The sequence below is a fragment of the Oreochromis aureus genome, linkage group 3, assembly GCF_013358895.1.
Source record: "Oreochromis aureus strain Israel breed Guangdong linkage group 3, ZZ_aureus, whole genome shotgun sequence".
Classification (NCBI taxonomy): domain Eukaryota; kingdom Metazoa; phylum Chordata; class Actinopteri; order Cichliformes; family Cichlidae; genus Oreochromis; species Oreochromis aureus.
This window is the reverse complement of record NC_052944.1, coordinates 11,661,079-11,688,762: the sequence shown is the minus strand read 5'-3', so window position 1 is coordinate 11,688,762 and position 27,684 is coordinate 11,661,079. Positions and strand designations below refer to the sequence as shown.

The 27,684-nt window shown below is 42.9% G+C and overlaps 1 protein-coding gene across 1 annotated transcript in view; it reads right to left on the bottom strand.

Moving 5' to 3' along the window:
- nlgn2a (neuroligin 2a) overlaps nt 1–27,684 on the bottom strand; it is a 231,639-nt gene that overhangs the window by 146,778 nt on the left and 57,177 nt on the right.

Here is a 27,684-nt window from a genome sequence, read left to right as displayed (position 1 = left end):
GATCCAGAGTCAGTAAATGCATGAGGCGAGGAGGAGATTAGGCCGCCGTTACGTTGTTGCGTGGTGTTATGTAACGGTGCGGGACACACACGGCCAGCAGTAAGTAACGCTGGGAGTACAGTGAGATATCTCCTCAGTGTTCACGCTCTTTTTCACTCTTATCGCAATTTTTTTCCACACTCTCCCCTTCGCTTTATCGCCCTACCGTAATTGTCCCCTTTAAAGCCATCATTAAGGATATTATTCCATCGCCTGTACCCACCTCTGTTTTTGTTTTCTCCCCCCCCACTTCCCCTTTCTCTCACACTGCCAATAAAGCCATTTAAAATTTAAAAGTATGGGATTTAAGAGGCTTGAGGCAAGACGGCAGATAATTAGAGTCTATAGGCTGATGAGCAGATAACACGAATAAGGAGGCTCATTCATGTAATAATAAAGTTTCTTATGTACAACAAGCTCTTGGAGAGGATATAGTCGGGCTTTTGGGGAAATGCGTGGTGAAAAAAAAAGTTAAAAAAGAGAGAGTGGTAATTGCGAGCAGGCCTGTAGCGCCTCTAATCTCTCCTTGTTTTTGTTTGTTCCCGCGCGTGCACACTAAATATATTGCTGCCTGCCTTTGTTCCTCTCCGAGTGGACTTTGTTGTTCTGCCCACGCCCCCCCGTGTGTGCGTCTGGGTGTGTATCTGCTCGCCGAGAAGCGGGCAGCACGACGCGCGCTCTAATTAAACCACGGAGAGTCTGAGCGAGCCCTTCACCCACACACCCAACAATCAAAAATAACCATCTACACTGCTGTTAAACTTTCATCCTCCGACGTGCATAAAAGAGACCGGCGAAGAGACGAGAGTGTCGGAGGGGAAGGAAAAAAAAGAAAAAGGAGCAGGGATGGCGAGAGAGGCAAACTGGAGATGAAAGGTGAGAATAAGGATGGAGAGGAAACAGGTCCTGTTAATGAAAAGCTTCTCTGTGGTCAGCAGAGGCCCTTCAAGAGGCCTCAAATCAAAGTGACACAAGGAGGAGAGATTCTTGGGGACGTGATGAGCCCAGGAAGGGGGACAACTGGACTTTCCTTTGCCCAAAACTTGCACCTCGTGGCACAGATACGTCAGAATTCCTGGTAAAGGGCCAAGGCCCTGGCAGACACGAGTATGCCTGCAGGGACCTCCAGAATTTTGTGGTGCATCTGAGTGTTTAATTGCTAATTGGCTCAATTAGAGGGTTTAATTGGTCCAGCTCTGCCGTGAGCAGTGGGAAAGCTTAAGTGATTGATGAAGCAGAGAAAGAGAGAATGGGGGTGGACTGGTGAGAGGACGGTTGAGCATGTCAACAGAGCCACACACAAGATATTCATGGGAATGTGTGTGTGGAATTCTGGAATGCCACTGGCGCACGCACGCTATCATACTCACAGACGCAGATTTAAATGAACAGGTTCTCCCAGAATACTGTACTTCTCTGTATGCATGCAACACTATCTCACACTCACACACAGATGCACACTCATCCAAGATTCATGTCAGCAGCAGAATGTTTTCCTCAACTCCCAGGAGGCAGTGAGACTGAGGGAGACTGCACAGGCCACTCCGTGGCAGACTGTCAGTGGGAAACTCATCTTCCTCTGCACTTCTTTTTCATCTCCCGTGCTCTCCTACTTATTTCTAGTCTAAATGAGAAAGGGAAATGATGCTGCAATTCAAAAAAAAAAAAGATTTTCAATTCGAAACCAGTCTTTACTGCAAGATACTTTGTTACAGGTCTGTGTCATTCTGCATCATCAAAGATGAGCAGCACAAAAAAAACATGCGAATCAATTGCATTCCAGTGTTTTCCACAGTTAAGGATTTTTCAGACTGGATGCACATGCTGGCCTTTTGTTGAGCAGTAATACAGGAAGAGAGATGTCTGGCATCAAGCTCCAGAGCATGTTTTCCTGGGGTGAAAACATGACACCAGTGTGGAAGCTGCACTTCCTGGAGTGGCCATTTGAGGCTGGCACCAAAAGTGAGTCACTCCCCATATACTGTACTCACACGAACAAATGGCCTATTAAAAACCATGGTTACAACCTGTTAGGAAAAAAGTGTTTGTGGTGTTGATGGTGAAATTACATGACAAAAAATATGGCCATAAATCCTGCGCTGCACACACTGACACTCAATAAGATACTCTATCATCCAAATGTGGTTCCTTCTGGTTCTTGAAAACCAAGATGGTGACAGGTAATCCTAACCCTAATGACAAGTGTTCAAAATATGGACTCCTGACACCAGCGGGTGGCAAAACGGCAGCGTAGCGTCCATCTTTGACACACAGTCTGTGATTACAACCTTCCTGCCTCACTGTGACCTTTAAACCACTGTGTCACACATTCATCAACTGAGCAGGCTTGAGCAAATCAGGATCACAGCTATGGGAACGATCCGGCCACTCAAACACTTTGATTTGACCTATACGTCTGTAAGTGATATCATTTTGCTGCTTAATCTGTTGACGTGAAATGACGCCTGCCTGGTACGAGATTCCAATAGATGTAGTTGTCATTAGGCTAACAGCTATAACAATAACAAATATCACCATTACTCCGAGCAGTCGATATCACTTCAGCTGCAAAAGAAATGAATGCCTCAAAGAAGAGAAAACTGAGCCGTGAATGGTGAGCATATATACATATAATGGACGACTAAATGCTTCTAAGCAAGGTGGAGAAGAAAGCGGAGTGACTGATCTGACAGGAGCAGCTGCCGAGGAGAATATCAGATAGATATTATCCAACATCTAAGCTAAAAGAACTTAAAAGTAAAGGGAAAAAACAACAGCTAACATCTCAACTGGCACACTTAGAAAGCAATGAACAATACAGATGTAAGGAAGCTATTTAAATGTGTTTATAAGACGACAAATCACAGGAAGAAACTAACAAGTCAAGAATGTATGTTCACTAAAGATTCAAGAAATGTGAAATATCCCGGATCCGATATTTGGATTGGTTATTGGTCCATTACTAGCCCAGACAGCTGATCGTTGACAGCAGTCCCATCGATAGCAACTATCTTTATCATTCAATTCTATGTTATTCTATGTTTTACAGTTAGAAGATTGAGCTGACAACCGAGACAGCTTGAAAAAAATGTTTTCCTTGTGGATATTTTCCCCACTGCTCGCTCACTTTCAGCTCCCCCATTGTGGTTCCCAAACCCGGATGAGAAAGGAGGAGGGTTGGGTTGCAAGCCTATCCCATAAAACCCAAGCCACTACAGAAATGTGGACAAGAGAACATCAAGGAAGCTTAATTTTGAAAAAAGCACCTTCAACCCAATGTGAAAAAATGTCAATAAAAAGTTTCTGGAAACTACAGGAGGAAAATCCTTCCTTCAACTAGGATTGAATTGGTACATGGAAAGTCCAGACCATGTAACAAACTGGAAAGGCTTACCAAACTGCTGAAGCGATGCAAAATTACAACCCTCCATTATTAGGGACCAGCGAGACTAGGTGGATTCAATCAGGACAGAATAGACTGATAAGTGATGACATGATACTCTACTCTGGACATGAAGAAGATGATGCCTCTCACATGGAAGTAGTTGTGCTAATATTATCTAAAAGTGCAGAGAAGGCACTACTAAGTTGGAAGGCTCATGGTGCATGGCTCATTACAGCAACATTCTGATTAAACAAGACCAAGATCAAGATGCATGACCTGTGGGAAAAAGCGAATAAAGTATCTGTAAAGAAAGAGATAGGAAGAAGAAGATGGAGGTGGATAGTCCATACACCGAGGAAACCAGGCAACACCATCACAAGACAAGCCCTGATGTGGAACCGAAGGCAGGACAAGGAATAGATGGCAAAAAGGTGCAAAAACAGGAAAGCCATGGATCGGGAACTTAAAGAAATTAAAGCATAAGTGACTTGAAAGCGCCATGAAGATGACAAGAACTGTGAGGTCAGATGATGATTCTCGATGATACTGTGTGAGTGCCATCAATCGTCTATCGAGGTTGCAGCAGGAACGGTGTTCAACACCATTCAACAGAACGCTCAATTAACTTTGCCTTTGTCATGAGAGAGAACTTAATTTCCATAAGGTATTTATACAAGGTTAGGTTTATTTTACAATGGTTGGAAAAAGTCAATCATCTGTGAGGTAGCTAGCAACAAATGCATCACCGCTTTAAGAAAAATATCCCCCCCAATCGCTGATGAGGACAGAAGAAAGAGTAAAACAAATAAAACCTCTCTATGTGAAAGAAGTGATTTTTCTTTTCAGTAACAGAAAGTTCTGTGAGCCACCACCCCACCTTCCTTCCATGACTAATGACTGTGAGGTGGTGTTTTGAAGCAAGTCAAGTCTTGGATTTAGTGTAGAAATAGTTCCAATGCAAGACTAAAAGCCATGATCTGAAAATCTGTCACTGACAAAACTAATAAAGACTCTGCACAGACAATTCGATTTTATCCGATTTTGCAAGTGTTCTTTTTATTGTTTTGTTCTCTCCAACATGTTTGAACAATTTTCTCCCTGACTAATTACTATAAGTCTCAGCGGGGATCGCATTCCACAAACTGCGTTTTATTTTGCCTATCTCCGCTTCAAAACTGACACCACACTTTGATGTTGGTGCCATGAGGGGTGGGGGAGTTGCTTCGCTGCACACATTCAGGGAAGAATTACTTAAGTGCTTATGTTTTCAACAGCAAGTCTACTTTTGTTATCTTTAATTACAGGGAGGAGTGTTCAGCACCACTTTTATGCCCCGTGACAGAGCCTTCCCCCAATTAACCTGCTGTTAATCTTCCACGTGTAGGTCATGTCTCTGCTCGTGGAGACTGAAGCGCGATCAGTAAGTGTGATTGAAATTACACCACGGTTAAGAGGAATAAATTGTTCTCCATTAGTTTCTAAAGCAGGGTGAGGAATTGATTAAGATTAGTCATGGATGTAACTGACTCATCTATACATCAAAAAGGAAATGTTTGTGTGTACTCGAGCTGTGTATACGTTGTAATGTTCCTCATGAATTATTTAATCATTATATAGATTTTGACCATTTTTAACCAGCAAACATGGACCAGAGACTAACCAGGTTTAAATCAAAATAGGGTAGACGTAAACAGACACAATCAGAAGGGTAATCCAAAGATCGCCAGAGGCACCACGATCAAAAAAGCATCAGGTCTACCATCTGCACAACTCATAAATACCAATATTTTGATTCAAATATATCAAAGTTCCTAAATTACAAAGACCAACATTCATATCAGACCTTTAGCTAGATAAAACAGCCTTAAGGACGAGAACAAACCTTAAAAAACCTGAACCAAAAACGAGTCTGTGAAAAACCTGTACAGGTGGTTATTTGGGCTTGTTGTGCGGCCACAGGACTTGGGCACCTGGCACTTAATGAGTCGAAAATTGGGTCACGCATCAAAACAATGGCTGAAAAAGAAAAGAATCAAGGTGTTGCAATGGCGCATTGAAAGACAAACCTCCACCTGACAGGAATGCTGTGGGGGAACCCTAACTGTGCATAAACGAATGACTGCAAACATCTATGAATGGAATCAACGTTTGAAAGAAGAGTGGGCCAGAATTCATGCACGGTGATGCGAGAGACTTCTTGGGTCTGAGAAATGTAATTATGAGATGGTCAGTATGGACGTCGCCCTTCAGGACTTCAAAAAACAGAAATGACTGCTTGTGGCTGATGTCTGCAGCTGTCTGTGTCCGCAATCAACTATAATCACTGCTTTCAGCATCCAGTGCCTTTGACCAGTATTTAATAGTTTCTGATGCAGACACCGTCCAGTCCACAATATCTCTCCTGCCAGGAAGCTTCTCTAATTCTCCTGCTTTGCTAAATCTAGAGACCACAGCCTCACAATCACATCCATCACCGTTCTGCCACAGACCTTACCAAGCACAATCCAAATCCCAATAAAACCAATTCCACCCAATTCTACTCGAATACAGCTGCAGAATCGCCCACCACTGCCTTCCCTGTAATTGCCTACCAACTCTAGCTCCGTGTTGTGTTTCCAGTCGGTCTGTCAGTACACTCACCAGACTCAACTTAATGACAGATAATAAACCGACTTTGCTGTGCCAAGGGTACTGGCTATTAGCTGGAATTCAGGGAGTGAAGTTTCTGTAAGAGGTCAAAAGGAGTCACTGTTTTAAAATTGTTTTGTGGTTAGAAAGAAGAAATATGAAGTGACTGGGAGAGAAATGGAGAAATCAAAGTAGGCCTATAACACACAAATGAAAAATCACATACACTACATTTACCTTGTCAATGTGCAGCCAAGTCAAGCCCACGCACACAAATGCATCACGCTCGTTATCATGTCAACCCTGACAGCCTCTGAATCAGCACAACTCATTTGTTTTCTCATTTGCTAATTAACACATCAAGGCTGTGACAGGAAAATTGGATATTGAAACGCCAATGTATCCCTGTGACTGTGTGCATGGGTATAATACACGGTTATCAGTGCATATACCTTGAGAAAAAAAAGATACGCTGCTGTTTGTAGTTTCTCTGTATATCTGCAGCCCTGCTGTGTGTTTTATTTGCACGATGCGAGTTTGACGTGTTGATTGCAAGGTAATTGCGAGGGCACGGTAGAGTGGATGCTGAGTGGCTGAACAGAAAAGTGCCGTTTCATCTCAGCAGATGCCACATTAATGCCAATAGATGGGGTGGACATGTATGTGTGTTTCTGTATGTTTGCCATCCTGCTGACAGCCTTTCTGTGAGCTCCGAACGCGAAACCCCGGGAGGCAGGTCAGCGTTCGCTCACACTTCTTCCTGTCAATCCTTTATAATTTTTTTATTACCTGCCTTTCTCCCAAAAAGGAATCAAATTCAAAGCACGCTGTAAGCTAAGAGTGTTAAACACACTGATAACTAAATTAACAGCAGCTAAATGGGAAAACTATTACAGCAAACAAGGAAATGATTTTTTTTCAGCTCATGGAGACGCCAAGACTTTGATGTCTACATAAAACAGTAAAGTTATTTTTCTTCTGCCATGCAGTTACAATGGCACTGATAAGGGCCCCTGGAAAGTTAAGATAGGTCACCATTCCTCACATGATGCTGGTGGAACTAGACAATCACTCCATCATGCAGGTGATCTTTCTGCTAATCAATGAATAAGTCAATAAAATGAAACCTCTGGATTTTGCAAAAAGGAACAACTATTCGCTAAATCCATGTTTGGGTTCATATGTTGGCTTTAAATAAAGAAAAAAAAGATTATTCTCTTCTATTTGGATCTTTAAACACTCTTTCACTAGTGTAACCAGACGTTAACCACCATAGCTAATAATGACTGGCTAGCTCACGCAATGTGATTGTCATGGCTGATTAGCACTTTCCAAAGATGCTTCACGACATGTGTGCATGCATAATCCTTACACCACCAATAAAGATTTGTGGATTTACATTACATGCAAACCCAAAAATGTTTTCTTATAAACTGCAGAAACCAGTTTACTGTTTTAATTCAATGTTTCTAGCCTCAAACAATGTTCATTGTCCTTCCTCCCCGCCCTATACTCTTTATTCACTTCCTACAGAGACTAGGCTTGTCTGACAGTGGGGGGAAAAAAATGGGCTGATAGACTGCCAACTGCAAAACAATGGGAGGATGCGGTTAAGACGAAAGAAAGGAGGGCTAGACAGAGGAGGTAGCGAGTGTGTGGGCTGATGGTAAACGTGTTGACAACAGTAAATGTATGCACAAATGCATCCGTGGTGGGCAGAAAAGTGTGCATCTGTGAAGGAGGGGGTGTCAGGGATGCAGACCAGTGAAGCGCAAAATTGGAAACAATGTGTCTGCAAGAGTTAAAAGCAAATATTTACAGGGCTTTTAATTTGCATCGGGAGCACCGAGTTTCCGGCGTGGGTCAGCGCATCTACGGTGGAGCCAGCGAACACGGAGGGGCATGGCTGGTAATTAGACAGACAGTGGTGGATTAATCACAGGCTGGGAGCTCAACCTCGCAGCCACACACACTTTCACGAGCTATCTGCGGCAGCCCCATCATTTAGTCTGGCTCGTCCACTAAAATACTCTGGATGTTTTCCTCTCGCCCAGAGAGGATGAGTGTATCAAGCTTTGACGAGCGTACCTTATTCTCCACGATTTTTCAAGCACATGAACTTGTAGGGAGTCACTGCCCTGCCGTCTTGCTCTGATTACTTGCTGCTCCCTCTCCCTCTGTCGCCTTAATAAATCACCAGCTATAAATCTACCCCTCCCCTTGCTTAAGGACAGCTCCTGAGCCGCTCAATTCCCCCTGCTGGCTCTCCAATGGGAGCATCCAGGAGAGGCAGAGGACGATGGTGCTGCCCCTGTGGGAAGAGCTCATCTGTAGGCTGGAGGACACGGCTGGAGTTCAGCAAAACGTCAGAGCGAGGGGGAGACATAGTAGTTGGCTAAGGGTGCCACCATTAAACGCGTACCCTATATCATAAATATTTTACCGTCCACTAAGTGGTTTTGACCTTGGATTGGAGTGCTGTAGGTTATACCACAGTATGGGAGAAACATGAGCAGAGTTTTAAAAGTTTTAAAAGTTAGTGGTAATTAAACTGGGCTGAAATGGGTCTTCTTAAAAGGGCTTGTGTACGTGACTAAAAACCTACTTTCATACCACAGTTGGACACCGCACTCTACAAGTAGTAGAGCACCATCAAACATTTCTATGTGCATCATTCATGAGAAGGTCTGATGTGAGCAGAAGTTAATAAATACATTTATAATAAAGTGATTTTATTCAAAAAAAACTCCTTTTATATAAAAAATGCTTTTGAAATAACTGCAGCAATAAAGCTTTAAAGGCTCACAAACTCTCCTCCATCAATTTCTTTTTTACAGTGATGTGGTCAGTAAAGGTCTAGTCACATCAACATTTAAAATATTAACATTTTTCCATCCCTCAGTGGAAATGACTGATTACAGATTCTCTCTCAAGATAGAAGTGAATCTGTGAAGTTCAACTTTGATTAATTTTGACACCCCCTGTCATCCTCTCTTGACAGTTTTGACCTTTGACCAGAGGGAGAGCCAAAGTGTCAAAAACTAAAAAGGCTATACAAGCTTTTTATCTGCTAGTGCAAATACATCTTTGCTACACCTTGTGAAATTATCACATTAGGTCCTAAGTAAGTAAATTAAACACTTCAGGAAATTCGTCATACAGTAAAAATGGAGTAAAAAGCATCACAGAAAGAAATACAAATCTTCACAAAACCTTTTTTCTCTGATTAGCAACAACACAAATGCAACAGCAATGTTAGCAGTTTGTTAGCAGTAACATCACTTCAACAAGCTTGTCCCTCCCTCACAAACTTTAGCAGATGGTTAACAATAATATGCAAAGCAAAACATGATGGCAAGGGCGTGATATTTAAATTCCAATCTGGGAACCTTTTGGCTAGCTTGCTAACTTAGCATCTGTTGGCAAAAGCCACATTTGAGGGTTTTTGATATATATCCAGGATGTCCAGACAGTAAATATGATTTGACCCTATATTGTTTCCTCTGGCAATTTAAAAAATGAATGAAAACAGTTTTTTGATGAAGGAAAAAAAAAAAAAATATTATATGAAAGGGAATCTTGGGTCAGTGAAACCCTTTACACATGCCCCTTAAGAAGCTGTAATGTAGATAAACTGCATGTTGAAGATAAGATAAGATAAGATAAGATAAGATAACCTTTATTAGTCCCACACGTGGGAAATTTGTTTTGTCACAGCAGGAAGTGGACAGTGCAAAAGTTATGAAGCAAAAATTAGAATAAAATAAAATAAGAATAAATACAGTACACAACTGTACAGAATAGAATAAAATAAAATACTATATACAGTAGAATAAAATAGAATAAAATATACAATAAGATAAAAATAGAATACAAATGCTATATACAACTGAGTAAAAATACAACGATGCCAGAAAAGATTATTGCACATTAGTGTTATTGCACATTTGTGGATGTGTGTGTTTGATCAGCTGCAAAAGTCTTTATTGTGGAGTCTGACAGCAGTGGGGAGGAAAGACCTGCGAAATCTCTCCGTCCCACACCGTGGGTGCCGCAGTCTCCCACTGAAGGAGCTGCTCAGTGCTGTCACAGTCTCATGCATGGGGTGGGAGATGTTGTCCAACAGGGATGACAGCTTAGCCGCCATTCTCCTGTCACTCACCACCTCCACTGGGTCCAGAGGGCATCCTAGAACAAAGCTGGCCCTTCGGATCAGCCTGTTCAGTCGCTTCCTGTCCCCAGCAGAGATGTTGCCGCCCCAGCAGACCACACCATAAAAGATGGCTGAGGCCATCACAGAGTCATAGAAGGTCTTCAGGAGTGGGCCCTCCACTCCAAACGACCTGAGTCTCCGCAGCAGGTACAGCCTGCTCTGCCCTTTCCTGTAGAGGGCGTCTGAGTTATGAGTCCAGTCCAGTTTGCTGTTCAGATGAACACCAAGGTACCTGTAGCTGTCCACAGTCTCGATGTCCATACCTTGGATGTTCAGTGATTGCAGTGGAGGATGTTTGTGCCTGCGGAAGTCTACCACCAGCTCCTTGGTTTTACTGGCGTTGATCTGGAGGTAGTTCAGCTGGCACCAGTCCACAAAGTCTTGAGTCAGTCCTCTGTACTCCTTGTCGTCCCCATCAGTGATGAGGCCGACTATTGCAGAGTCATCAGAGAACTTCTGCAGGAAGCACTGGGTGGAGTTGTGGGAGAAGTCTGCAGTATAGATGGTGAAGAGGAACGGAGCCAGAACCGTTCCCTGTGGGGCCCCGTTACTGCAGGCGACCCTGTCCGACACACAGCCCTGAGTCCTCACATACTGTGGTCGGTCGGTGAGGTAGTCCAAAATCCAGGTAGTGAGGTGATGGTCCACTCCTGAGTTCTCCAGCTTGTCCTTCAGAACCGAGGGAAGAATAGTGTTGAAGGCACTGGAGAAATCAAAGAACATGATTCTCACAGTGCTCCCAGCGGTCTCCAGGTGCACGAGGGAGCGATGTAGGAGGTGAATGATGGCATCATCCGCCCAATGCCAGGCTGGTAGGCAAACTGAAGTGGGTCCAGTGATGAGCTCACAAGGCGCCGAAGCTGAGCCAGGACCAACCGCCCAGGGTCTTCATCAGGTGGGATGTCAGAGCCACCGGCCTGTAGCTGTTGAGGTCCTTGGGCGTGAAGTCTTTGGCACTGGTACAACACAGGAGGTTTTCCAGAGCTGTGGGACTCGTCCCAGCCTCAGGCTCAGGTTGAAGAGGTGCTCCATCACCCCACACAGTTGGTCCGCGCAGGACCTGACGACCCTCGAGCTGATGCCATCTGGACCTGCTGCCTTCTTGGCTTTAATCCTCCTCAGTTCCCTCCTAACCTGGGTGGTTGAGAGAGACAGGCTGGAGCCTTGTGTTGAGTGTGTATTGGATGCTGTTGTTGGGGGTGGGGAGGGGTGAGCAGGGTGAATAGAGGAGGTGTGAAGTGTCTGAGGTGTCAGAGGTGGAACAGCAGCAGTGGGGGTGGGTGAGTCTGCAGCCGATGTTGGAGACTGCCTCATGGCTGAATCAAATCTGTTGAAGAAATGATTCAGTTCATTTGCCCACCTCACATCCCTCCCAGGCAGAGAGTTCTGAAGGGTTATGTTTATAGGTTATGTATACATATATATACACATGTATATATATACACACACATACACACATCTATAGGGCGATCGTGGCTCAAGAGTTGGGAGTTCGCCTTGTAATCGGAAGGTTGCCGGTTCGAGCCCTGGCTTGGACAGTCTCGGTCGTTGTGTCCTTGGGCAAGACACTTCACCCGTTGCCTACTGGTGGTGGTCAGAGGGCCCGGTGACGCCAGTGTCCGGCAGCCTCACCTCTGTCAGTGCGCCCCAGGGTGGCTGTGGCTACAACGTAGCTTGCCATCACCAGTGTGTGAATGGGTGGATGACTGGATATGTAAAGCGCTTTGGGGTCCTTAGGGACTATTAAAGCGCTATACAAATACAGGCCATTTACCATTTATATATACACACACCTATATATATATACATATATATGTTTATAGAAATGATCTAGATGTGCCTGAAATCCTACAACTGGTAAAAATGGGCAATTAATTTTTAACATGGTGAGGGTGACGCCAGCACACCTAATCTGAAAAGGTTTATGAGAAAAAAATATGAGAAATGAAAGGTAAAGCAACAGAGGCAGATGAGATGGAACAAAATACAGTTCCCCAAACAAAGCTAAAGCTGATGAATGTCAGCTGTAGCTTCCAGCTGCTCACTTGACAAGCAGAAAAGCACTTGGACTTTGTTTACAGTCTGACAGGGACTTGAGACCTGGGACAGATAAAAGTTTTCCGTTAAAATATTGACTTAGAGGATTAGGCAGGTAGAAGAAGTTGTGCAAATTGAAATAAACCTGCAATTTTCCAACTGAGAACCCATCATGGCTCTAGAGAAAAGAGATATTAAGCTGTCAACAGACTAATGAAATGCTTAATCTGAATTTGTAGGGTGTAATGCTGCATACATGGATTATGCTGTTAAATTCATACTTCCTTCTAATGCGATCCATCTCCCAGAAGTTATTTTGGTTATTCGGTGATATAAGAAATGACTGAGGCATTTATGAAATGATTGAAAAAAGAGAAAAGTAAACTTAGGAGGGGCAATGTGACTTATTTCCTGAAGTACTGCAAAATCAGGTAAGCAAGCTAGTATGAACTTAGTTTTGCACACCACAAGCAAAAATGTTATAACTGATTTTTAAAGTTTTTTATGTTAAGAGTACAAAATATTTACCTTAAGAGTTAGGAGGGTGAGATTGCAGTTTTCCTGTGTTTTCCTGTGTCCCATACACCAGTTACAGGAACGCTGGCCTTATTAATATTCAAACAACAATCGGAAACAAGGGCACTGACCAGGGGTTTTTAATTGCCACAGAAGCCGTTAATACACTGCTCTCTACCACAAACACTTGCAAACCAAATAACATGTCTACAAAACCAAAGTCAGAAGAGAATATAACCCATTTATTTAAGCGCTGTCACTTTAAGGGTTTAAACATTTCTCCACTTGCAAAAGGCAAGTCAAATTCTGAAACGAAGCAGGTTTGCACAGTGATACTGCTCGGTGTGTGGGCAGAAAATACTTAGTATAAGTGAGTACATTTTAAAAACACGCAGAAAATTAAGTTAAATCTAATAATCTTGGGTAAATGTGAATAAAATGGAAAGCAAAACAATTACATTTTATTAATGTAATTGTGCAGCTATAAAAACATAAAAAGCGGGCTTAGGTTTGAAGATTTTAGCATCATACAGATGCAATAAGTTGTCGGGTGCAGAAAGCACACTGTGTGAATGGAAATAGGCCCCTTAAGTAGACATAACTGGGGTAAAGTGTATGTTAATGGGTATTCTTGTATTGTAAGCAGTAAAAACAAAAGGTAGAGATTACAGCCTGCGTGTCATGCTGTATAAGCCTTTTTATTACAGCAGGAAGTGTAGCACTGCAGCTACATTCACATTACAGATTCTCAGCCCTGAAACTTACAAAAGCAGGACTGAAGAGGCCAGATGAGGACATGAAACTGAGATATTAAGTCACACTCATTTGACTCGTAATGACCGTTGAGTGAGAGCGATACGCATGCCGCCGAACGCCACAGAGAGCGTGAGACAGAGCGGAAGAGGGAGGCTTTGGAGAGCTGCCATCCTGATCTAGTTGTCCCTGACAGATGGCCGGTGAGCAGCTGATGCGTATGACTGTCTGCTTCCCAAAAGAGGGTGGGACAACAATCGACACCTCCCTCACTACCTGTTCCTCCACCCGGTCTATTTTGGTCTTTAATTAATTCAATTTATTGCAGTGCAGGAGTTTGTTGATGCAGGTTTCTAAAGCCAAGGAGAGGGTGAGGGATAAATATCAAAAGAAAGGGCACGCGGAGAATGAGCCTTAGATGATAATCAGCTTTATTAATAACAAGCTGCAGCATCTAAACACTTCTACCTCTCTCTCCCAAATCTTTCCCCCTCCTCTCCTCGCCTCTCCTGGCTATTAATATGAGCAATGAATATTCATCTAAGGCTTCAATCTATAGCCGAGCTCATCTGGAAAAACTGTTTGTTTTATAACTGCAGGAGGAATATTTGCTCATAAATATGCTATACATGATCAGCACAATAATATTGCTTTTTTATGCATATGGTATTCTTGACATGTTGCGTGCTCAAACAGCTGCATGAATAACTGATTGAAAAACAACAAGCTCTCCTAATGAACACATTCAAACTGCGACACAAAGAGGCCAGAACACACAAAGATCTATAATATGATTGCTGATGTATAGATTTTCTCGCACACCCCGTCTGTTATTGTTACCACGCCTGTCAGCATTTCTCTTCTTTGCCCGTCACGAATGCGGGTTTTTATAAAAATAGCATCAGATGTGTCTTTAGAGATTCTTGGTCCTTTTGGAAACAAAACGGCTCCTGATTCCTGACAGAAATCAACAAAAAGTTCTCATTTCGAGTGCGTACCCGCCAGTTATGTCAGCTGAAACGAGTAGCTGTTACTAAAAGACTTTATCACTGTTGCCAGATCAGGCGGTTCTCTGCCATTACAAAAACTTCCAATAAATCCAATCCAAATAATCTGATTTTCCTCCAAACAGAAATGAGCGGAATCTTTTTAAAATCATAAATGGCTGACCGATAAAAATGAAATGTCACTTTGAAGATTTTCTTTTGTTAAATTGTTCAAACTGTGGGGTTTTTGTCTGTTTTTAGACTGCCTATTCCTGCGTTAGTGATGATCACATGCTGTTGTACTGATCATTGTTCTTTTTTACTTGGAAACGGGAAAAATATTTAAAAGAAAAAAATCAAACTGTTACAATGTTTCAGGTTTTACAGCCTAGGGTTGAACTAGAACTACTGCCCAAGACTATTTGGCACACAGACTGGAGCAGCCAGGGATTGAACCAGCAACCTGCCAATTAGTCGATGACCTGCTCTACCTGAGCTACCTCCTTAACTACAGACACCCCAGTTTATACCAAGAATACCATGACTCTGCCCAGTGGCAGCATTCCTAACCTGTTGCACCACCTTTGGTCTGGACACTGTGGAATAGCGTTAGCACTCCAGTGCCCAGAGGAGAGTCCACAGACAAACTTGAAAGGAAAACCAGTCAAATTCAAATCAGCTATATATATATTTTGCATTTTCTGGGGAGACATGAAACTTTTCATTCCCACCTCACATGGTAACGAGTTTAAGGACTAACATGCTAGTGTGCAAGGTGAAGGTGCCATACTTTTCATCAATGTTGACCTCACCAATCTCCCTGGTGAGATATCAGGCTTTATATGCAAGGCTCTACCACAAAGGAAATTATACAGATGTGGGTATGACAAGGAGAAAAATATTCTCCAATGTGCTAAAAAAGTACTAAAAATGTCCAATAAGGCAATAATCATTCTTACAGTTGGCCTTTGGAGGAACTCTGGACTAAATTAGTCAACTAAACATGTCACGTGTGCAGACATGATAATATCCATGTTAAATACTTTTGCTTATTAGAGTCCAAACACACAGAGCCACTTTTGTTCAGCCTGATCCAAAAACAGAACCTGAAACTCAAGCTTGTCGTGACATTTTCTGTTGGACCATCCAGGCTCGCGGTGTATTTATCTAGGCTGCATGTGTGTAGCTGGTGGAGGAAGTCTAGGACTGAATACCTGCAGCTCTGAATGACAGAATAAGGTCTGCTGATTTGGACTGGCAGCCACAAACAGAGAGACTTGCGGCATCTCTTCAGCTACTGTGGGCTTCGCTGGCAAAACGAGCTCTTGCAAAAAGTTTCACTCTGTTCCCGCTTCTCTGCCTGCCTTCCACGCCTCCCTCCGCTGTTGCTCGCTTCTCAGCCGACACTTTTCTCCCTCTTGGAATCCATCTCAGACAGTTTGTCTTTTCCCCTCTTCACCGCCTCTGCCTTTCTCTCTCTTCTAATCTGTTCCCTCCCTTTCCCTCTGCCTCTTTTCTTCATCCCTCCTCCTCCTCCTGCTGCTACTGTACTTCAATCTGTATGTGCGAGTCTGTGACATGTTTGAGGTGTCTCGGCAGCGCGGCGCAGCACAGTGGGAAACTGAATGGCACTGCCGCCTCCCTCGTCTCGCTATCACTCGTTTCTCTTTCTATCTGTGCATCTGAGGAATCGGGAGCCTTTTGCCCCTCGGCGCCCGAGGAAATAATGAGGTGCCAACGGAGAGTCACAGCTCCACCGCTAAACAGTGAGTGCAAAAACCCACTGAAGATTGTGGCACGAGGAAGACGAGGCCTGAGAGACTCGTTCCACTTGGTGCTTGGGGTTCGGGGGGAAAGGTCACGCCCGATCCTCAGCAGCATGCCGCTGCGCAGTGCCAGCGGTGAGGCTGTGTGCCCGCCAACTCTTTTGTTTCTCTCAGAGTTGTTCCCACCTCCGGGATCCACGCTCCACTGTTCACGTGCACCAACTGGAGCAATTACAAGCGCAGCGATTGCACATGAGTGTCCGTGTGTGTTTGTAATTCGTTAAGCTCCAACATATCCACCCAGAGAGGGGAGGAGGAAAAAGTAGGTTATTCTGTTTTTCTTTTCCCTTCCTTCCCCCCAGTCTCCCAGTGTGGCTGCCTCTCACTCCTCCTTTTCCTTCCCCTCCTCAGTGAAAAGGAGGGATGATAAAAAATGAATAAGACGGCGCGGCTTGTTTGATCCTCTCTCGCAACCCGTGCCGTAATTTGAAAGGAGGAGGAGGAGGATGAGGAGAAGGTGAGGACGAGCATGGCGGTAAACCTGCTTTTTAAAAAGATGACGCAAATTTTGCCTCCACCAGGCCTCGCTTCCATCTCGCTCGACATCCCTTTTAAAACTGTCTCGTGTCTTTTCTTCTTCTTTTTAAAATAATCTTTCCTTTGCAGCCAGCTTCCTTTGTTTGCCTTCTTTTTGGCCCGCGCTCGCTCTCTTCGGTCCCCCCTGGGTGCAGTTTTCAACGAGATATATTCCATGCTCAATACTCATCTACTTTTCTCCTAAATCTTGCTGCCTGTGTGTGTGTGTGTGTGTGTGTGTGTGTGTGTGTGTATTGTGAGTCCCTTTTTAGTGTGTGGGCAGACAGCAGCAGCCCTGTGACCACAAGGAGAGGACAAATCCCCTGCTCATAAACCCATAATCTTTATAGCTCCCGACATGAATAATTGCCCCTTCAGGCCAACAGTGGGCGCTACCAATGACTATAAAGTGTGCTTCTCATATTCAATTGCATAGTTTAAATTGACAACTTAATTTAACAGCTAAATCATTTAAAGTAAAACCTAAGATAAAGCAGTCGCTCTAACCTCGGACCATATGCTGGTCTGAAAGACTTGAGACCAACGTAAGACCCGGCAGCGCCGCGGGCTCAGCTGTCGCTGCAAAAAAACAAAAACAAGGCCGTGTGCTTTCCGAGACACCGACGCGAGTGACAGCAACCACACGGAGCAGTTTGAAACGCCAAATGACACCACTGAAGTCGGGGAGTGATCCTGGATTATGGCCGCCAGCCGCTCAGAGGCTCTGTAATTAATTACAGCGGCCAATAATAATTAAAGCCGGGCACCGTCGAGCGGAATGCAGGAAAACTGGCGGTCGATCTGGTGTCTGTCTGCGGCCTCTGAGCCCCGTGGGCGCTTCCAGGCCACGCTAGCACCTGCTCACCAACTGCAGCAGCTAACAGATTTCAGTCTGTGTGTAGGGGTGTTGGCAGGGGAGTTGGGTGACACGGACTGTTAAGAAAGGGAGGGGAGAAGGGCACAGTACGCTCTGACAGGGTGGCTGATTCACAACAATGTGCCGGCATGAGCCACTCAGACTTACTGGACTGTGGAGCTGCGATTCATCTGCTTTAGTTACATGTAGCTGCGGAGCTTTGCAGCCGAACGTCTGCGCGAACCGCTGTGTGTACTAACTGCGCACACGGGGGCTGAAATGTAGCAAACACGCTAGACTTGATTGTGCTGGCATGATGTGGTCTTAATTTACTTGTTCTTGCACAGACTGCAAGTACACAAGCACACAACACACGACGAGCAAACGCAATGCATTAAATATGAGTGTTCAAGCTGCGCATGCTGGCTTTTTAGGTACCCACAGAGACGTGTGCGTGTGTGTGTGTGCTGCAGGGTAGAAACATCTTAAAGCAGACCTTACTTTTTGGGACACATCAAATAAGGATTGTTGTGATATATAAAGCGACCGGTTGCCCAACGATACTTTTGCATACAAATCCAACTGGAGTAGAACCCAAGAATAGATTTCTGCTTTTAGTGGCTTATTGGACAACATAATGCATTTATTTTTGTATTTATTACCTCTTGAGTATCTCGTCCATCTGAATATGAGATAAATTGATAGGTTACGATACCCTGCCTACACCTGCACACCCTTCTGTTTATTCTTGTTGTTCCATCTGTACAGTTAATTATATGAAAGGCCCATTAGCTCAGCAGCACATCTGCCTGTAACCTGTAAACCTGTCACAGTGAGGCAGTATGTTTTTAAAGCATATTTGTATTTGTTATTTCTGAACGCTTGTAGGTGGTTGTTGTTGTTGTTTGTGCTCTCGCATCAGGTTTTTTGTGGGGTTTTTTTGGAGGCTGATTATAATTGGTATTATTCAAACCACAGTCGGGCAATCACCAATCAGAATACTGAAGATAAAAGTGGTATTAATGGCACGCCACTCAAATATAGAAGTTGTTGATATGAGTATTAAAAGCACTTCAAACAGACATGGGCTGACTCATCGATGGCTCACCACTCAGACTCAGACACGTCGCTTTGATGCCAGCGACCTCTACTTTGCATACAGAGGTCGTTAACTGAGTCTGAGATGTTTCCTGCAATCTGTGCAAATGAGATGTTCGCTGTTGCCCCACTTTCCTCACCAGGAAATCCCACATGTGATTTGTTTACATCTGGTCCAAAAAACCTTTTAGCATCACTTGCGCTACATTAGGAAAGACAGGCTGGCTTAGCCCCACCCCCCTGAAACCCAGCTCCCCCTGTCTATAAATGTACCTTTCACACCTTTGTGCCAAACTGAGGCAATTGCCAAAATATGCAGCACTAATCACACCACATTAAAACACTCTCCTTAACGCCTCCCCACTCTTTTGCCTGCCTCTCTTACTCTCCCTCCCTCTCCTTGCGTCTCGGTGGGCGATTTCCCTCACGTCCCACCCGTCGGGCCGGGCTCACCGGCATCTGGCAAGCCTGCTCGAAGGCACATGGAGCACTCGTTTGCATATCGCTCGCCTGATGTGCTCGCAGTCGCAAGGGTGTTCATTTGTTTTGCCAAACTAGGAGTTTTATTTCCTGCTTTCTCTTTTTTTTTGCATTAGCGTTCGCTTTCAGTGGCTGTGGTGGAGCCAAAGAGAGAGGAAGAGAGAGGGCGACCTGGCCACGTTTGGAACATTTGGTTGGCGCTGTGAACACTATTGCGCAATAATGTAATTCAGATAGTGCTGGGCAGCATGGTCTTTCCTAACAAACACTGTCCGTGTGTCTGTGTGTGTGTGTGTGTGTGTGTGTGTGTGCATCTGCGTGAGCATTATGCCATCACCCACCCACTCACATATGGCTACCTTCTGCTCCAAATATTTCAGCCAGGACTCGCCTCAGTGTCAATATAAAGCCATAAATACATCTTAAAGCGTAAACAGTGTAGTTCCACTCACCGAGCATTTAACGAGGAATAACGTGTTTCCTAATATAAATAAACAAGAGACCAGAAAGTGTTTTTCTTTCTATGTTTCTAGGGAACTGATGGATTCATGGAGAGAAAAACACAATTTAAAATTAATATATTCAAATATAGGTGCTCTCTTACCTTGTTAGTCCTAAGTTTTGGAGTTTGGCCTGATTATATAGTATATATTAACCTTACAAACTGCATGGTGATAGCCCACCCATGGGGTCTTTGCCTGGCTGACTGAGTAAGCACCGGGGAATTTTTAAATCTAATACATAAAACAAGAGCTGCAACTCTTAAAATGGCTAATGAATCCTATTAGCCTACTATTGCAGTTGACAGTCTTAATAACAGCTTGAAAAACCTATTATTAAGTTTGTTTGTTTTAAATGAATGAACAGGTACATCTCATAACTTAACACTGTGTGTCTGCTCAGCTGATATCGGGCGTTTAATAAATACAGATTACAGCAGGAAAAGTAATTCTTTGCCATATGTGAACAAGGCTAACCTTGAGCTCTCGCGCTGGTGTGTACCATAAAGTGGGCAATAAACTCTATGATCTCTCTCTCTCCTCACCCTCAGCGCTCTGGTGTTCTGTCTGTGCCACATAATTAGCATTTTAGCAGATTGATGGTGCTACATTACAGTCGAAGCCGCCAGGAATAACAAAATGTCAGATTACTCTGGTAATTGTTAGCACTATCAGCTGTTACACAAGTAACCTTTGGATATGATAATCAGGTTGAATTTTATACATTTTCAAATGACTGGAATATATATGCGAGTTTACATTAAAGCGGATCTACTATGCTCATTTCTAGGCTCTTTACTAAAGTAGCTGTGCATGATTCACAATTCGAAATAATCCTTGTCTATCTTATAGTGAGCCTGGGCGCAGCTCCACAGTTCACTCACTGCTTGAAGCAAGTTGCCTTAGCTCTATTTAAGCTTCATGTCATCTGATTGGCTGCCCCTCACTTTTGCACATATTAAACTACACCTGCCAGAGCTTGCCTCAGATGATCACATCAGAGATGACCCCTCAAGCCTTTACAGCCACTGAGCTGATTTCAGACTACAGCCATCTGTGAAAAAAACAAAGGTAAAAAATGTTAAAGAGTTTTGTCTCAGACTGTTCGAGTTACCTCCTCGGTCATTTCTGAGCAGCTTTTCTTCCATAATGCGCGTTTAAGTTTTGATAAAAACACATTTGAGCTTATTCTTCTGGAAAACGATACATCTTTAACACAAATGAATGAGCTAGCTGGTGTAGCACTAACTGAGATAACAGGGATTAGCATGATATTCTGCGCAATGATTAAAGAAGCAGTTTTGGAGTGAAGCTGGACACGCATGATAAGTGAAGGCTGTTAAAGTGATTCCATTAAAATTTAGATGCTTCAAGTCCTCAAAATTATTCAAAATTAATGTTATCATCAACAATATATATAGTACTACAATTTTACATTAAAAACAGACAATAGGAATTTCTTTTCTCTCGTTTTCATCTGGCAATCTTTATCCATCCTTTATTTAAGCCCTCAATTACTCCAGCTCATTAATGAATGACAAGACTTTAATTAGCAAGAAGCCTGCCTCGTATTAATCACTATCATCCTCAGCTCAGCTGTAGAAGTCCATACATTTAATGCGGCATTACTGCTCAGCCATCAATCGTTCTTACACCATCACTGCAACGTTAAAGAAACGAACCACCCGAATCATGTTAAAGAAGACAAATCATTTTATATTCATGAGCCATGTGCTTAAGCTCCGCCCTAGATACGGCATGTATGCTTTCACCCACTACACAGTTACACTACACGCAGACAAATGAAAAAAACACCAGCAGCAAGCACACACAGCGAACCCAACTAAGGCCAACGTAACGACAGCGGCTGTTCGTTACTGTCAGCACAATCAAACCATGTTGGGTAAAGCAGAAAAGTAGAAGCTTTTGTTTTAATTAATTTGTTGTTTTATGTTATATTCCATTGATTTACATTATTATGATACTTTGTGTCTTTATGTATTGTATTACTTTTGCCTTGTCACACCACCACTCTTTTCACCTCCTTCTATCCACCCTTGAAAAAGTTTACATGACCACTTTGCACTTTTTAGCCCACTTTCTATTTTCTTTATATGCAGACATAATACCTGCTTCATCTGACACACATTTTATTCCTGTTAACTCAGAATATTTTTTATCAGCCAAAATTTAAAAATACTCGTACTCCACATATTAGTTTCAGTACATTTATTGGGGTAGCACTTCATTTTGTTTAATATGAACTTAAAAAAGAGCCCAGAGAAGTAGTTTACTGTGGTAAGTTACTGATGGGGGATCAGATCAAATTCTTGGTTTGAATTTTGCTGATCATATTATGCTAAATCACTAAACACAGAAGTAAATTGACAGAAACGGTACAGATCGATGTCTTTAGTTTATCATGCTTTGTCACTTAGAGCAGTTTGTAGCTTTTTGAAGCCCTCGGACGATGGATCAGCCTCCTGATCACTTACGAGATCGTGCTTCCGCTCGTGGTCATTCAGTGGTCATTTTGTAGCGCATCAAAGCAGGATTACCAGAAGCATTTTGTGCTTTATGATTATCGGGGAACCTAAGTAATCATGCATTTGTGATTAGTCGCCATCATACCCCAAGAAAAGCAACTGGATCATGAATAATTGGGTCCAATCCTATGCCGAGTACCAACTGTGTCCTGAGCCAGTAAACAAGTGAAATGCCATTATTTTCTCTTTTGTGCTAGTTTACTATGAGTACAAAAGCATAAAACTATCAAAAGACTTGAAACTGGTAAAACACGTGAAAACAACTTCAAATTTTCTTGCATAACTACATGTATAAAAACAAACATAAGACAATAATCATGTCAAATGTGAGTTTACAGGGTTGACTGCAAATTAACTTACATTTGATCACCAGGAACGATTCTTTCAGTAAAATTCTCAACACAAAACGTGACCTTGAGAACTGTGGATTAATACAAGCAAATATTTTGACTCCATGGTTTTGTTTCTGAACAATGCTACTGCTGCATAAAAGGCAGATTTTTGGTACATAATGCAGGCCTGGTGTGCATGACTGTGACACTAGCAGCCAGGTCACCAGCAGGCTCTTGTGTGTGTTTTTGAGTCTTTAGTTAAAAGGCATCGTGTTTAACCAGGTCAAAGCTTTTACTTTATGTCTGGCTGTGACTGTGTGTTTAGTGTGTGTGTGTGTGTGTGTGTGTGTGTGTGCGTGTCTCTGTGTGTGTCCACACAATGCAACTTGATGGACCAGTGCTGAGAATAATTAACTCTGGTGACCCGAGCACCGCGGTGACGGGGCAACCGCTGTGCCTGTAACGCCTGTCAAAGAGGCTGGTCATCACACTCCTCAGGCGGAGCTTGATGAAGATCAGGCCTCACACACACACACTAAAGCAGAAACACACAGAAATGGGTACAAACAGGCGGGAAAGGCAAGCTACATGCTAAACATAGAGCTGTCATATATTAATTAACACATTTACCAGCTCTATAGCCTGAACACACACACACCACGTCACAGCAGCAAAAATGGCTCCATAGGTCTCCTCACAGCAGCTATGTATACATGGGTATGTGTCTCTTTAGTACACTTGGCACACACTCTTTCACACCACGTCGCAGCAACAGCACTGAAGTGCTCACACACACACACACACACACACACACACACACACGGGCATATGGCAAGAAGCTGGCTGTTCGTTAGCACCCCTGACATCTCTGACAAATTGACTCCTTTATCCGAGTGGAAGTGTGCGGCAAGGTGGGGGGGACGGTGGTGGAGCTGATGTGGGGATGGATGCAGGGAGGCCGCGAGAAGGTGGATCATCTCATTCACACGGTGTGAAGGAGAGCAATATCATTCTGAGACACACACACAGACACACAAACACACCTGTGACATCACCGGCATGCAAAAGACCTGTTTCGGTAATGACAAGCTAAGATGGAGGAAATGAAGGAAGAAGGAGGCGAGGGAATGAGGAGCGGTGGAGCTGATGGAGGGAGAGGAGGATGGAGAGCAGGGGCAAATGAAGGACAAGAGAAAGAAAGATGTCAGAGAGGCTGACTTCAGAGGATGAGAGGAAGCGAAGGAGAGAGAGAGTGAATAGGCAGAGCGCTGAAGAAAAAGTAGACTGATAAAGAAGCCATTGAGAGGAGATTTAAGGGGGAGAGCAGCAGCAGCAGCAGGGATGTGCTGCAGGATGACTCCATCTTAACTCTGTTTACCGTGCTGTTTAGTTCTGAAAGAGAGTTCCCTCGCCTTTACTGAGCTGATATGAAGCCTCGTGATAGTTCATAGCATGAGGCGCAAAAAAATATCCTTTGGGCACTGATATGAGACAGTAAAGTAAAAGTTTTTAAGAAATGCTACGTTGATGGATTTTATTTTCCCCTTTTTTCTATTTTATCAACCTCTACACTTTGGAGCAAATGTGCTTTTATAGCCTATCCACCTTGTGACTGGTAGCACTTCATATTACAGCTCAGTGATTACTAGTGGGGTAATAGTTAGAAAGCCAACACAGGAAGTGCCAAAACTGGTCCAAAACAGGTCACTTACCACAGACTCCAATGTTAAAATGGCTAGTTTTACAGTTTACAGCCTATTACACAAAATGGTTTTGGCCTCTATGAATAGCTGTACAGTGGACAATTTTTCCTTCTAAATTTTTGTATATTGTAATTGGAAGCATGGCTACTTTGAGTAAAAGGTGCACAAACACAGCCGATAGCTGTCTGCTAGGCCTTAGCGCCGCTACTTTGTCAAACCTCTGACAGTGTTTGTCCAAAAAGAAGAAAAAAATGTGCTTCAGTTTTTTTGAGGTAATTATTTTATTAGTCTCTAATACACTAATAAGCATTCATGAACAAACACAATTCCCCTGAACAGTGTATGAATCCAGCTTGCTACCTATGTTTGCTAGCATTAGCTGTTCAGCTAGCGCTACGACCTCTAAATGTGGTTATTTCTGGTTTCAAAACAACTAATGTGGCAACAGCCAAAACAAAATGCAGAGTATAAAAGATACTGCATTGCCTCATTTGTCACTTTAAGACAAAGTTTAAATTATTCAAAAATAGCAGGCGTAATAATACTCCCTAGCAATGTTGTAGCACAATGTGCTAACAGCACAATCGCAATATCAATCCAATTTTTGGATAAAGAGTCTGAGGAGCTTGGAAAGAAACGCGTCTGAACTTCTTTAATGGATAAAGAAATTTCCATTTCTTTATCTTCTGGATAAAGAAATGGTAACCAGGTTATATTAATGGGGCAATAAGATGATAATATGTAGGTAATATATTTTCTACCCCATTTAACAATGTTCTTCTTTGAGCTGCTCACTGTAGGGGTCACTGCAGCTAGTAACCTGCATTCATCTTATCCTCTTCTGTCATACCAGCCTTTTGCACATCCTCCTTCACTCCATCCATGAGTCTTCTTTGTTGTCCTTTTCTTTTCCTACTATCTGCCATCTCCATCTTCAAAATCCTTTGTCCAGTATATCCACTATCACTCCTCTGCACATGCCCAATCCATGCCAGAATTGCCTCTCTAAACTACTGAGATGTAGTATAAAGTTCTAACAAATTCTTTAAAAATGTATAAATGTAACCTAAGTAATTAAATAACATCTACATTGGAACTTAAAGTTTCGAAGTCAGTCATGCAAGATCTTCTGATACAAACTTGCAGTAACAATCTGATTCTGATCCGTTTTGTCAGAACAGTAAAACAGCGTACGATACATCAGTAAAATATTATGCATTCACACCAGATGAATGGTTTTAATATCACAAGAGTTTATGGCTGGAGGCACACATTATGGGGGAATAATCACTTCAAATAAAAGTTCCAATTCTTATTTTCTTCTGAATCAATTACCAGACTTTAATCATTATGAACCTTGGCGATACCACTTTGTTGCACAAAGTCATTCTTCAGTGCAGGAAAGCATATTTGGATTTCAAAGCTTAAAAAAGTAACACCACCTAATGGAGATTAAGTATTATTTAGATTTCTGGAAGCAAAGTTGGAGTAAAGCAGCTTTTTACAACGATGAAAGCAGCTCAAACCCTTCAACATATTCTCGCTATCGCCTAATAACAAATGGACACTTGGACACAACTTTGTGATAGACGCCACATTTGAATGGACTGAAAATCTCTTTGATTATAGTTGTTTTTATTATTTAAGGTTTAGTCACTGCCAAAGCTGTAGATATTCATTCATTTATGGACCAACTCCTCTTTCTATAAGTCATTTACCAAGCAGTTAATGAATTACAGGCTTATTTCATGAATAAAAAGCTACATAAGTTACTTCCTTCTTTTCCTTGTACTTTGGTTGACCTTCATGGAGACAGGTTTACATGAGTCCAAGCAATGTTTTACGTTGCAAGTCAGATGAAGAAAGAGAACAGAGAAAACTTGTTCGATTAATGTGGACCCAATGGGCTAAATGATGGAGGCCCTGATCAAACATCATCATATGTTTCTTGGAATATGGTATTCCCTCCAGTAGCTGATGTACTTCTGGTTGCTAAGCAGTAAATTAATCTCACATTTAAGTGATCCGGTGTGTTGGAAAGGCTTCCTCTACAGCTGCTGTTTTCAAATTCTTCCCACTTACTGTACACTGCACGAGCTCCGATTTCAACATGGACCTCAAAGAGAGCAAACATCTGCTTTTGTTTCAAAATGAGCCAAACGTGAGGTAAAGTCCACATTTTCAAAGCCTGAAATCAGCACGTCAGATGAGGTGAGGATGCTTTTTTTCCCACCCAAGATTCATCCAGTCGTGAACTGTGATTTAGTCCTGACGGTGAGGCTGCAGAGTTCTGCTGTCACATCCTGAAGTGTCTCAGGGAAAACATTCAGAAGACACTGTCTTCAATCTTCCCTCAGCACCTGGACCACTCACCAGACTTTCTTTGCTACAACTTCACCCACTTCCCAAAAATCAAAATCAAGCTGTAGAATTGCTGTTTTGACACAGCGGAGGAGGTTCGGTGTCCATCACAGAGGCACACGCATAAAGAAACATAACTGGAATCAAGCTTCTTCTAAATCTAAAAATAAAAGCTGTGCTGAGAAAAGAAAATAGCGAGAGAAGACGATCTTGACCAGAAGATTGGCCAATTTAAATCTGATAAGGCTTTTGATTTTTACAGACCTGTTCTCAGAACTTTCTGATCACACCTGTTATACTATTGCTATAGTGGAGGCTCATATTAAACGGGGGCAAAGATTCAAAAATTGAGGTCAGCGTTAGTGCAGGTAATTTCCATGAACCAAGAAAGCGCAGGCTTTCAAACTGCTCTAAAGGCTCAGGTTCCAATATGTTTCTCTTTGCTTAGCTCTTTATAACATCACTGAGAGCTGATATTCCTGATGTGGTCATCTCAGGCACGGCAGCGAGGGACAGCCAATCAGACAAAAGTTGGGTTAAATGGGGAGAAAGGCGGCTCAAACAGCTCATTTGAGACAGCAGATTGACCGAGAGGCTGGACCACAGCCCAGTACAAGACGAATAAGGGTAGTTATTAACTGTTAATAAACTCTAATAGAATCCCAGAAAAGAAAAGGAAAAATATAGAGCAAGAAATAAGCATAATAGGTCTGATTTAAGGTAGGATCTGTATAGCTTGGAGCGTGTGTGACAAACCCACCGTGTAATCTAAACTAGTGGTAGATAGCTCATTCTGGAATGAAATTGGCATGTCTGTGGGTTTGCTGATTATCTAATTTTCCCCTCATAATGGGCTCAGCTGTCTGCTCCTTCTCTTTGCGCTTCTTAATCTTAGTCTTGTTTGTAAAA